The sequence below is a fragment of the Mesoplodon mirus genome, assembly GCF_964341445.2.
Source record: "Mesoplodon mirus genome assembly, chromosome: 6".
In the NCBI taxonomy this organism is placed as follows: domain Eukaryota; kingdom Metazoa; phylum Chordata; class Mammalia; order Artiodactyla; family Ziphiidae; genus Mesoplodon; species Mesoplodon mirus.
Genome location: NC_138982.1, coordinates 22,999,377 through 23,012,376, shown reverse-complemented (window position 1 = coordinate 23,012,376; position 13,000 = coordinate 22,999,377).

Genomic DNA, 13,000 nt, shown 5'->3' with positions numbered 1-13,000 from the left:
TCAGCGGCCATGGCTCACGGGCCCAGCCACTCCGCGGCATGTGGGATCTTCCTGGACCAGGGCACGAACCTGCGTCCCCTGCATCGGCAGGCGGACTCCCAACTACTGCGCCACCAGGGAAGCCCCTGCAATTTCTTTTATTAGTTTGTTATTTATCGATTACTCGCATTCTGGTTATTTCATATCGAGAGGCAACATAATGTAGTGGTTAAGAGCATGGGCCCTGGAGCTCGATAGACTCAAGTCTGGATCACGGGTTCACCTCTGATTAGCTGAATATTCATGGCAAAGACACTTAACCTCTTTGCATCCCAGTCTCCTCATTGGTAAAACAAGAAGAACAGTTACAGCACCTGTCTTATAGGGCTGTGAGAATTGAGATAATGTATGTAAGGTGCCCAGCACAGTTTCAGGCACTTAGAAAAATCTCAATAAATGGTAGCTTTGGCTGCTTTTATAGTGGAACAATTAGGTTTCTAATGTCAATTTATCTCTTATTTTTTCTTGAATTTCAGTTATTTTTATTGTATGTGTTATGTTCAGCTGTTGTTTGGGACATAAAAATTCAGTTTTGTTGGACTTTGATTCTTTAACCTGTAGTTTCCAACTTTCATTGAGTGACTGGCTCATCTCAATGCTTTTACCATGATACTGGTGTTAACAAGTGCTTTTTATGGCTGTGATGATTGCTTTTATGGTTGTTACCATTATGCTTTTGTAACTCTGCTCTTACAGTGTTCTCACGGGGTTGAGTGGCCTCCAAGTCAAATGCCTGTGAAGGCCACACAGACAGCATAATCGTGAGAAGCAGACCAAGACTACCGCAATCAGGGCTCAGCTACTACCTGACTGTTTTCATCACCTTTGAAAACAACATGCATTTGTCACACACAACCTGCCCATCTCAGCACCTGCCTGGAATCTCGCCTAAGTTTTGTCTGTCAGTTAAAAGAATTCTTTTAGTTGTATCTGTTTCAGGCAGCCAGTTATAGGATTTATGTTTTCCTGAAGCCCACATTCTGTGTGGGAATATTCTTGCTTATACTCACCGTGATATTGAAGCCATCAGTAGTAGTCATAGTATCTGCCACTAAGTTTAGCTGAACTGTTGTTAGAGTCTAGTTTTATTTCTACTCTATGTGTTTTCTTCAGTCATGTCAAATGTCAAAAAATCCTCTTTGAAATTTTTTAAATGGCACGGATAATACGCGAATATACTATCATTGTAAAAGGTTTTGTACAGACACTATAGAGGCGTAGAGCATGAAACGTAAGAATCCCTTTCAATTTTTCCCTCCCCCAGTCTCACTCCCTTCCCAAGGGAAAATCCCAGTAGCAGTCTAGAGTACCTTTCTGCTCCTCTTTTCTATACACTTAAAAAAAATTTCTGGGCTTCCCTGCTGGCGCAGTGGTTGAGAGTCCGCCTGCCGATGCACGGGACACGGGTCCGTGCCCCAGTCCGGGAAGATCCCACATGCCGCAGAGTGGCTGGGCCCGTGAGCCATGGCCGCTGAGCCTGCGCGTCGGGAGCCTGTGCTCCGCAGCGGGAGAGGCCACAACAGTGAGAGGCCCTCGTACCACCAAAAAAAAAGTTCAAGTGTAATTTATTGTAGGAAAGGGCACAGATCGTAAGTACACAACTTGGTAAATTTTCAACAACTGAACATACCCCTATAACCATCACCCAGATTAAGAAACAAACTATTACCAGCATCTGACTTGTGTACTCTACCAGTCTGCATTCCCTTCGAGCATTGCTCCTTTTGTACTTTGTATAAATGACAGCATACAAGATGTGCCCTATCATGTCTGGCTTCTTTTGCTCAATGTGGTGTTGACAGATTCTTCCATATCACTGAGTGTGGGCACAGATCTTTCCTGCTCTTCATGGTCTGGTACTCCCCGGTATATCACCATTTGCTCATCCATTCTATTACTGATGGACGTTTGTGTTGTGTCCAGTTTTTGTCTGACTAGTGCTGCTGTAAACAATCATGTACAGGTTGTAGAGCAAACTAAGTTTTCATTTCTTATGGGGAAATATCTAGGTGAGAACTTGCTGGGTCATGTGTTAAGTGTATGTCTAACAGTGTAAGGAATCATCAGTCTGTTTTCCAAAGTGGCTTTACCATTTGCATTTCCATCAGCAGTGCATGAGAGTTCCAACTGCATTGCATCTGCTCAGCATTTGGTGTTGTATTTTTTATTTTATCCACTCTAATGCATGTGACATGGTGTCTTGTTGTGTTTAATGTGCATTTTCCTAATGCCCAGTGATGTAGAGTATCTGTACATGTGTCTGTTTGCCTTCTGCATATCCTCTTTGGTCAAGTGACTATTCTGTAATTTTCTCACCAAAAACCTGGGTTTTTTGGTTTCTTACTGTTGATTTCTGAGAGTTCTTGATATATTCTGGATGCAAATCCTTTGTTAGACATATGATTTGCAAATATTTTCTCCAGTATGAAGCTTCTTTGGCCCACGCGAGTTTTACGGGTTTTTTTTTGCGGTACGCGGGCGTCTCACTGTTGTGGCCTCTCCCGTTGCGGAGCACAGGCTCCGGACGCGCAGGCTCAGCGGCCATGGCTCACGGGCCCAGCCGCTCCGCGGCATGTGGGATCTTCCCGGACCGGGGCATGAACCCACATCCCCTGCATCGGCAGGCGGACTCTCAACCACTGCTCCACCAGGGAAGCCTGAGTTTTACCTTTTTATATAGACAAATTTGCCAGTCTGTTTTTTTTAGCTTCTTTTGTTAGTGTATTGCTTTAGAGGGATTATTAAAGTTATATACACCTTCCTTTCTACTGTTTAAAAAATAACATTAAAGGGTTTCCCTGGTGGCGCAGCGGTTGAGAGTCTGCCTGCCGATGCAGGGGACATGGGTTCGTGCCCCGGTCCGGGAAGATCCCACATGCCGCAGAGCGGCTGGGTCCGTGAGCCATGGCCACTGAGCCTGCACGTCCGGAGCCTGTGCTCCATAACGGGAGAGGCCACAGCAGTGAGAGGTCCGCGTACAGCAAAAAAAAAAAAAAAAAAAAAAAAAAAAAATTAAAAACCATCAATAGACATATTAAAACTTACATTTTTTCCTGTCCAGTATCTTCTTCCTTCTCTTAAAAACAGGAGAAACTTTTCGTGCCTTTTCTTCTTTTCCTTCTTTCCTTTCCTTGTAGTCTCATATTGTGATATAATTCCAAACTGCTATTACCCTGTATCATCATTTAGCTTAATTTTTTGTTCTTGCTTTTGTTTTCCTCTAGCATGTTGTCTAGGCATTTCTTTCAGAGAGAGTTTCACAGGTTACAAACTTTAAATTCTTGAATATTAGAGAACATTTATTTTCTCCTCATTCTTAAAGGACTAGGTAATAATTACAAGTTGAAAATAGTTTCAAGGTACTGTTTCTTTGTCTTCCTGCCCCCAGTATGACAGTGAGAAATGCAATACCATCCAATTGCCATGGATTTTTTTTGTCTACTTATTTATTTTCTTTGGAAGTTTTAGGATTTTCTTTTTACCTTTGGTTTTCTGAAGTATCACCACAACGTTCTAGGTGTTAGTCTTCTTAAAATATTTTTTAAATTTATCCTTCTTGACACTTTGTGTGCCCTTTCAACTTGAAAACCCATATATTCTTTCAAAAAATTTTGTGATAGCAAAACATATGTGATTCTTTCTTTATGCATTATAATGTGTAACTTATATATTATATACATTATATATAACAAGATCTAGCAGCAAGTCTAATAACTACCATAATTTCAAGGTTATGATGAGCTTACATGATATCCTAAGATATGAAAATAGCTGTGATTTCTATTGGTGAAAAAGTCACACTGTTAATGCATTGAAAACCCATACATTCTTTTTTTTTTAACTTTTTACTTTATTTTGGAGCATAGTTGATTAACAATGTTGTGTTCGTTTCAGGTGTACAACAAAGTGATTCAGTTATACATATACATGTGTCTATTCTTTTTCAGATTCTTTTCCCAATTAGGTTGTTACAGAATACTGAGCAGAGTTCCCTGTGCCATACAGTAGGTCCTTGTTGGTTACCTATTTTAAATATAACCGTGTGTACACGGCTAGAATGAGATGAGAGGAGGGGAGAAAGGAGAATGAGAGGAGGGGGAGAAAGGAGGGGAGAATGAGAGAGGGGAGAATGAGAGGAGGGGAGAAAGAGAGAGAGGAAGAGTGAGAGGGAGGGAGGGAGTGGAGGGATGCGGGGAGAGCGAGCCTTCATCCGGGCACACCCATCACGTGCAGACCGGGTGCTGCAGCAGCGGTGGCAGGCTCATGGCTGGCAGTGATTGGCCACGTTCTTCCACCCCAGGAATATTCTGGTTTTCTGTCTTGGTGTCTTCACCTGCGTCTGTTAAGTTGAGAAGCTGAGGTGCGGGGCATGGGCTATTGGATTGGCCCCGGTCTGTCAGGCTTGGATCCATCCTCTCTGTGCAGGGGCTCTTATCTCTATGCTCACCCCTTCCACCTGCCTTACTCCCCATTTTGTGCTGTTGAATGTACATTTTACCTGGAGACATGCAGGCATGTTGCAGTTTGAGAAGCACTGCTCTACAGAACTCCTGTTCACCCCCAATGCTCTCAGAATACTTTGTTTCTCCCCTTCCATGGTAGAGTGCAAATTCCTTCAGGATAGGCTTCTTGGCTCATTCATCCTCGAGGCTGGAGCACCTAACACAGTGCTGTGTGTTTTTGCTTGCGTACAGAGCTGCTCATAAATATATTTGAATAAGTGACTTTTCCTGACTTCCACCTTCAGAAAAATTGTAACCTTTCTGGGAAATGGTCAAGTCGAACAATTTTGAGAATTAGCAAATCTTGGGAGGCTTCTAGAAGTAGAGTGTGGTCAGAAGAATAATGTCCTTCCCCTAAGTCTTAATTAGTCTAGATCCTAATCCCCACCGCCCAGACACGTGAGTACGTTCCTTTATGTGGCAGTTGTGGTTGAGGGCCTTGAGGTGGGGAGATGGCCCTGGGTTATCCCAGTGGAGCCAAGGGCATCACACGAGTCCTTAAAAGCAGAGAACATTTCTGGCTGGAGAGAGCCAGAGAGATGGCAGTGTGAGAACTTGACCTGCCAAGAATGGGGAAGAATTGTTTCTTCTTTAGTTGTGGAGAATTGTCTCTCCCAACACAAAATACATGCTGGTATTCCCATCTCACAAACAAGACATTTGGGGCAAAAGAAAGTCAAACAACTTGTCCAAGGGCACAAGAGGTAGTAAAGCCTCAAATTTATATATATATTCAGAAACCCATGATCTTCCCACCATATGCTGCTGTCTACTGGGAAGACTGTTGGCAAAATAATTACACACATTGGTTTTTTTTTTTTTTTCTGTACGCAGGCCTCTCACTGTTGTGGCCTCTCCCATTGCAGAGCACAGGCTCCGGACGTGTAGGCTCAGCGGCCATGGTTCACAGACCCAGCCGTTCCACGGCATGTGGGATCTTCCTGGACTGGGGCACGAACCCGTGTCCCCTGCATTGGCAGGCGGACTCTCAACCACTGCACCACCAGGGAAGCCCCACACATTGGTTTTTACTATGAATCAATAAGATAACAAATGCAAACTTGGTATTAAAAAATTTACCAGGAGGTAGTGGGATTTCTGATGGACATGTAGAGATATTTATTCATCCATTCATTTATAACTTTTAGTATAAACCTTCTCTGTATCTACTCTGTGGTAGGAATAGGTGCAGAGCATGAAGAGAAAGGGGGAGAAAAAGTTTAGAAAGGAACATGCTGGTACGGGGATGCCTCCATGCCACTTAGCACAATGGTGTTCTGAATCAACAAAGTCAAGATTTGAGAGTCTGGACAACTTTGACATCCAGAAGGGTTGCTTTTCCTGAACCTCTAATCACTTTAAATTGAAAGTCACTTCAATCTCTTCCTTGTGACCTCTCTGGATCTTTGGTTTCATTGAAGTATAATCTGGGCAGCTTCTGTGGAAATTTATCATTGCATTAAGCAAGAAGATACATTTTGATTCAGGGAAAACCTTCATCTCTTATTTAAAGTCCAAAAGTTAAAAGACATTTGGAGTAAATTTTCTTTTTTGTTTTTGAAAGTGCCTTTCCTTTATTTTTATTTTTTTCACAAATTATGTCTGAGACTAAAAATGCAAGACCCAGAGACCAGGTGTGTCACACCAAGACCACCATTGCAGCGGGTACTTCTCAGATACTTCATCTTCCAGCTCAGTCCTCCAGCGGATCCAATTTTGTTTGACAAGTGTAATCTTTTCAACAACAGGGCCGTTCAGGTTCACTTCATTTATTCCCAAGCTCTTCAGAGAGCATCTCTGCTTGACTGCCTAAAGGATCTCTCTGCTGGTGACGGCTCTTCTGTGGATGTAGAGGGACAGTCTAACTGCCTCTAGGCTAACCCATTCCAGCCACCAAATCCTCCAGAGCTCCCAGTGCATCCAAGATCCAGAAGCACCCACTGAAGTCCGGGTGGCTTTGCTTTAGCATTTTCCCCATGCAACTAAAATGTGCCTCCTTCTTCTTCTTCCTCCTTTTCTTCCCAGAGACAGAGCTGGCCCGCTCATCCTTCTCTTTGGCTGGGGTATAAATTGTGGGCTCCTTCTTAGGGAATCGTAGGCCATGTAAGCAAATGAAGCGCATGTGGAAGACTTGTCTTTACTCTTGTAGCTCAGAACACTGGCCGTCTGGAGTAAATTTTAATGTGATTCGTTGGAAAGATTCTTTCAGTTTGAACTCTCTCCTAGTGTAAAAGGATGAACTCATTAAGTTCTCAAAGGTCTCCAGGAAGACGGTGACAATTGAGTGCTACATTGTGGCACTTCGTGTTTCTCATAAACGTTGAGAATGAAAACATGTTTGACCCTTTTGACATCACTTACCTAAACACAACACTTAACCAAAACAATTATGTTTGTTGACCTTGGAGCAGAGAAACTCTCAGCATCCGGAAAGCTTAGGGAAACTATTGTTCAAGTGTAAGCCTCTCCACCTGCCCTCTGCCTGTCTCTTCTGTTGAGCTGATCTTTGGATTTTACAGTCTTTTGGGATTCACCCCTAGAGATCTTTGGAGTCAAGTCTACCCTGAAAGTTGAAAAGTGATTAATATGCTTGTGTATCTCTGCACATATGAACGTCTGGAAGGACGTTTATGCACCAGATGTGGACCGTGCTTGTCCCTGGGCCACAGGATCATGGGCCATTCTTGTATCTTCACCCGAGGGGGTTACCTGGCGTGGAGAAGGAGGGCTTCTCTCCTTGCCCCTGGCTTTCCCTGTGCCTCGCCCTTGCCTTGTTGGCTCCTTTGCTCCTGCAAATAGCAACTATGTACCTCTTCTTAGTGCTGCTGGGTAGGGCGTGGGGGTGAGAGGAGGGGAAGTTGGGCGTGCAGAGGGAACTGGTGGGGGTTATCCTGGGATGGACAATTTCCCTCCTGCCTCTTTGGGCATTTGTGGCAGAAGGGTTCTTGGTCCCGTTGCTCTGCTGGGCCTTTCTATTCATTCATTCGACAGTCATTGACTGAATGATGTTACTTGCCAGGCGCTTCCTAGGCCCCGGGGATCTAGCAGTCAACAAAGCAGATTTCCTTCTTTCGTGGTGTTTACATTCTAGTAGACAATTCAAAGAAGAAGATAAAAAAGAGCTAAAATATATATGTCGGGTCATGATAAGTGAAGAAAAAGACATTGGAATAGGGACTTTCCTGGAGGTCCAGTGGTTAAGACTTTCTGCTTCCATTGCAGGGGGGTGTGCTTCAATCCCTTGTCGGGGAGCTGAGATCCCACGTGCTGCACACAGTGCGGCCAAAAAAAAAAAAAAAGGACTAAAGTAGAAAGAGAGTGAAGGGAAATGAAGGGGAAGGGAGCTCCTTTTTATTGGTTAAGAAGAAGGTGTCCCTGAGAAGGTGATAATATTTGAGTAGAGACCTGGAGGAGGAGTGGGCGGGGCAGACGGACTTGCACGCAGGTCCTGCGGTGTGGACGGCCTCCAGCTTTGCCAGGAACAGGAGATGGGTCAGTGTATCTGGGCAGCATGAGTGAGCTGGGGTGCAGAGAGGATGGGGGGCAGGGGGGCCCTGAGCCACGGAGAGCCTTGCAGGCCACTGTGGGGTGGCCTGAACTTGAGTGACATGGGAGCCACTGGGGAATTTTGACCAGGGAGGTCACTTGAACCAATGTATTTTAAAAGAATCATTGCTGAGTGGGAAGATGTGGAGTTCGCATCTCCCCACACCTAGGGTGCCTGCTGGACGCTGGTGGGGGACCCTGGCGCCCAAGGAGATGGGAAGAACCCCCCGAGCAAACCAGTAGGCCATGGGGAGACTGAAGGAGAAACAGAAATGGAGGCCGGACAGGACCAGTGCCCCTGAGGGGGTGGCTGAGAGGAGAGAGGGGTTCCCATGCCTGGAGGGACCCTGGGGACTTGGATCAGGGGGGAGTGTGCCCAGCATTTCCCCTGCCCAATTGGCTGGGGAAGTCTGCCTGGCTCTCATGCCGGGTCCTACACCCTCAGAGGCCTACAAACTCCAGTGTCAGAAGCCTCAGACCAAACAACCAGTAAGACAAGAACACAATCCCACTCATAAAAAAAAGGAAAAAAAAATGAGACAGCAAAAAAATATGTCACAGTTGAAGGAGCAAGGTAAAAACCTACAAGGCCAAATAAATGAAGAGGAAATAGGTAATCTACCTGAAAAAGAATTCAGAGTAATGATAATAAAGATGATCCACAATCTTGGAAATAGAATGGAGGCACGGATTGAGAAAATACAAGAAATGTTTAACAAAGATCTAGAAGAACTAAAGAACAAACAAACAGAGTTGAACAACACAATAACTGAAATTAAAAATACACTAGAAGGAATCAGAAACAATAACAGGCAGAAGAATGAATAAGTGAGCTGGAAGACAAAAATGGTGGAAATAACTGCTGAGGAACAGAATAAAGAAAAAAGAATGAAAAGAATTGAAGACAATCTGAGAGACCTCTGGGACAACACTAAATGCACCAACATTTGAATTATAGGGGTCCCAGAAGAAGAAGAGAAAAAGGGACTGAGAAAATATTTGAAGAGAGTATAGTGGAAAACTTCCCTAACATGGGAAAGGAAATAGTCACCCAAGTCCAGGAAGCACAGAGAGTACCATACAGGATAAACCTTAGGAGAAACACACCAAGACATATATTGATCAAACTAACAAAAATTAAATTCAAAGAAAAAATATTAAATGCAGCAAGGGAAAAACAAAAAATAACATACAAAGGAATCCCAGAAAGTTATCAGCTGATTTTTCAGTGGAAACTCTGTAGGCCAGAAGGGAGTGGCAGGATATACTTAAAGTGATGAAAGAGGAAAACCTACAACCGAGATTACTCTGCCTAGCAAGGATCTCATTCATATTTGACAGAGAAAGCAAAAGCTTTTCAGACAAGCAAAATCTAAGAGAATTCAGCACCACCAAACCAGCTTTACAACAAATACTAAAGAAACTTCTCTAGGCTGGAAACACAAGAGAAGAAAAAGACCCACAAAAACAAATCCAAAACAATTAAGAAAATGGTAATAGGAACATACATATCGATAATAACCTTGAATGTAAATGGACTAAATGCCCCAACCAAAAGACACAGACTGGCTGAATGGATACAAAAACAAGACCCACATATATGCTGTCTACAAGAGATCCACTTCAGACCTAGAGACACATACAGACTGAAAGTAAGGGGATGGAAAAAGATACTCCATGCAAATGGAAATCAAAAGACAGCTGGAGTAACAATACTCGTATCAGATAAAATAGAGTTTAAAATAAAGACTGTTACAAGAGATAAAGAAGGACAGTACATAATGAACAAGGGATCAATCCAAGAAGAAGATACAACTATTATAAATGTTTATGCACCCAACATAGGAGCACCTCAATACATAAGGCAAGTGCTAACAACCATGGGAGGGGAAATCAACAGCAACACAATAATAGTAGGGGACTTTAACACCCCACTTACACCAATGGACAGATAATCCAGACAGAAAATAGATAAGGAAACACAAGCTTTAAATGACACAATAGACCAGATAGATTTTTTTTTAACATCTTTACTGGAGTATAATTGCTTTACAATGGTGTGTTAGTTTGTGCTGTATAACAAAGTGAATCAGCTATACATATATATAGATTCCCATCTCTCCTCCTTCTTGCATCTCCCTCCCACCCTCCATATCCCACCCCTCTAGGTGGACACAAAGCACTGAGCTGATCTCCCTGTGCCATGTGGCTGCTTCCCACTAGCTATCTATTTTACATTTGGTAGTGTATATATGTCCATGCCACTCTCTCACTTTGTCCCAGCTTACCCTTCCCCCTCCCCGTGTCCTCAAGTCCATTCTCTACATCTGCGTCTTTATTCCTGTCCTGCTGCTAGGTTCTGAAGAACCTTTTTTTTTTTTTTTTTTTTTAGATACCATATATATGTGTTAGCATACGTTATTTGTTTTTCTCTTTCTGACTTCACTCTGTAGGAGAGCCTTTAGGTCCATCCACCTCACTGCAAATAACTTAATTTCATTTCTTTTTATGGCTGAGTAATATTCCATTGTATATATGTGTCACGTCTTCTTTATCCATACGTGTCGATGGACACTTAACATTGCTTCCATGTCCTGGCTATTGTAAATAGTGCTGCAGTGAACACTGTTAAACCAGATAGATTTAACTGATATTTATAGAACATTCCACCCAAAAGTGGCAGAATACACTTTCTTCTCAAGTGCACACAGAACATTCTCCAGGATAGATCACATCTTGGGTCACAAATCAAGCCTTGGAAAATTTAAGAAAATTGAAATTGTATCAAGCATCTTTTCTGACCACAACGCTATGAGATTGGAAATCAGGTACAGGAAAAAAACTGTAAAAACCACAAATACACAGAGGCTAAACAGTGTGCTACTAAATAACCAAGAGATCACTGAAGAAATCAAAGAAGAAATAAAAAAATACATAGAAACAAATGACAATGAAAACACAATGACCCAAGACCTATAAGATGCAGCAAAATCAGTTCTAAGAGGGAAATTTATAGCAATTCAATCTCACCTCAAGAAACAAGAAAAACCTCAAATAAACAATCTAACCCTACACCCAAAGCAACTAGAGAAAGAAGAACAAAGAAAACCCAAAGTCAGTAGAAGGAAAGAAATCATAAAGATCAGAGCAGAAATAAATGAAATAGAAACAAAGAAAACAATAGCAAAGATCAGCAAAACTAAAAGCTGGCTCTTTGAGAAGATAAAAAATATAGGTAAACCCTTAGCCAGGCTCAGCAAGAACAAAAAGGGAGAGGACAGAAATCAATAAAATTAGAAATGAAAAAGGACAAATCACAACTGACACTGCAGAAATACAAAGGATTATAAGAGACTACTACAAACAACCATATGCAAGTAAAATGGACAACCATGAAGAAATAGACAAATTCTTGGAAAAATCCAATTTTCCAAGACTGAACCAGGAAGAATTAGAAAATATAAACAGACCTATCATAAGTAATGAAGTTGAAACTGTAATTAAAAATCTTCCAACAAACAGAAGTCCAGGACCAGATGGCTTCACAGGTGAATTCTATGAAACGTTTGGAGAAGAGCTAACAACGATCCTTCTCAAACTCTTCCAAAAAATTGCAGAGGGAGGAGCACTCTCAAATTCATTCTACAAGGCCACCATCACCCTGATACCAAAACCAGAAAAAGATGTCACAAAGAAAGAAAACTACAGGCCAATATCACTGATGAACATAGATGCAAAAATCCTGAACAAAATACTAGCAAACAGAATCCAACAACGTATTGAAAGGATCATACACCATGATCAAGTGGGATTTATCCCAGGGATGCAAGGATTTTTCAATATACACAAATCAATCAATGTGATACACCATATTAACAAATTAAGGAATAAAAACCATGTGATCATCTCAGTAGATGCAGGAAAAGCTTTTGACAAAATTCAACACCGATTTCTGATAAAAACTCTCCAGAAAATGGGCATAGAGGGAGCCTACCTCAACATAAAAAAGGCCATATATGACAGACCCACAGCAAACATCATACTCATTGGTGAAAAACTGAAAGCATTTCCACTAAGATCAGGAACAAGACAAGGATGTCCACTCTCACCACTCTTATTCAACATAGTTTTGGAAGTCCTAGCCACGGCAATCAGAGAAGAAAAAGAAATAAAAGGAATACAAATTGGAAAAGAAAAAGTAAAACTGTCACTGTTTGCAGATGACATGATACTATACATAGAAAATCCTAAAGATGCCACCAGAAAATTATTGGAACTAATCAATGAATTTGGTAAGGTTGCAGGATACAAAATTAATGCACAGAAATCTCTGGCATTCCTATACACTAACAATGAAAAATCAGAAAGAGAAATTAAGGAAACAATCCCATTTACCACTGCAACAAAAAGAATAAAATACCTAGGAATAAACCTACCTAAAGAGGCAAAAGACTTGTACTCAGAAAACTATAAAACACTGATGAAAGAAATCAAAGATGACATGAACAGATGGAGAAATATACCATGTTTTTGGATTGGAAGAATCAATATTGTGAAAATGACTATACTACCCAAAGTAATCTACAGATTCAGTGCAATCCCTATCAAACTACCAATGGCATTCTTCACAGAATTAGAACAAAAAATTTTACAATTCGTATGGAAACACAAAAGACCCTGAATAGCCAAAGAAATCTTGAGAAAGAAAAATGGAGCTGGAGGAATCAGGCTCCTGGACTTCAGACTATACTACAAAGCTACAGTAATCAAGACAGTATGGTACTGCCACAAAAAACAGAAATATAGATCAGTGGTACAGGATAGAAAGCCCAGAGATAAGTCCACCCACATATGGCCACCTAATTTACGACAAAGGAGGCTAGAACATACAATGGAGAAAAGACAGCCTCTTC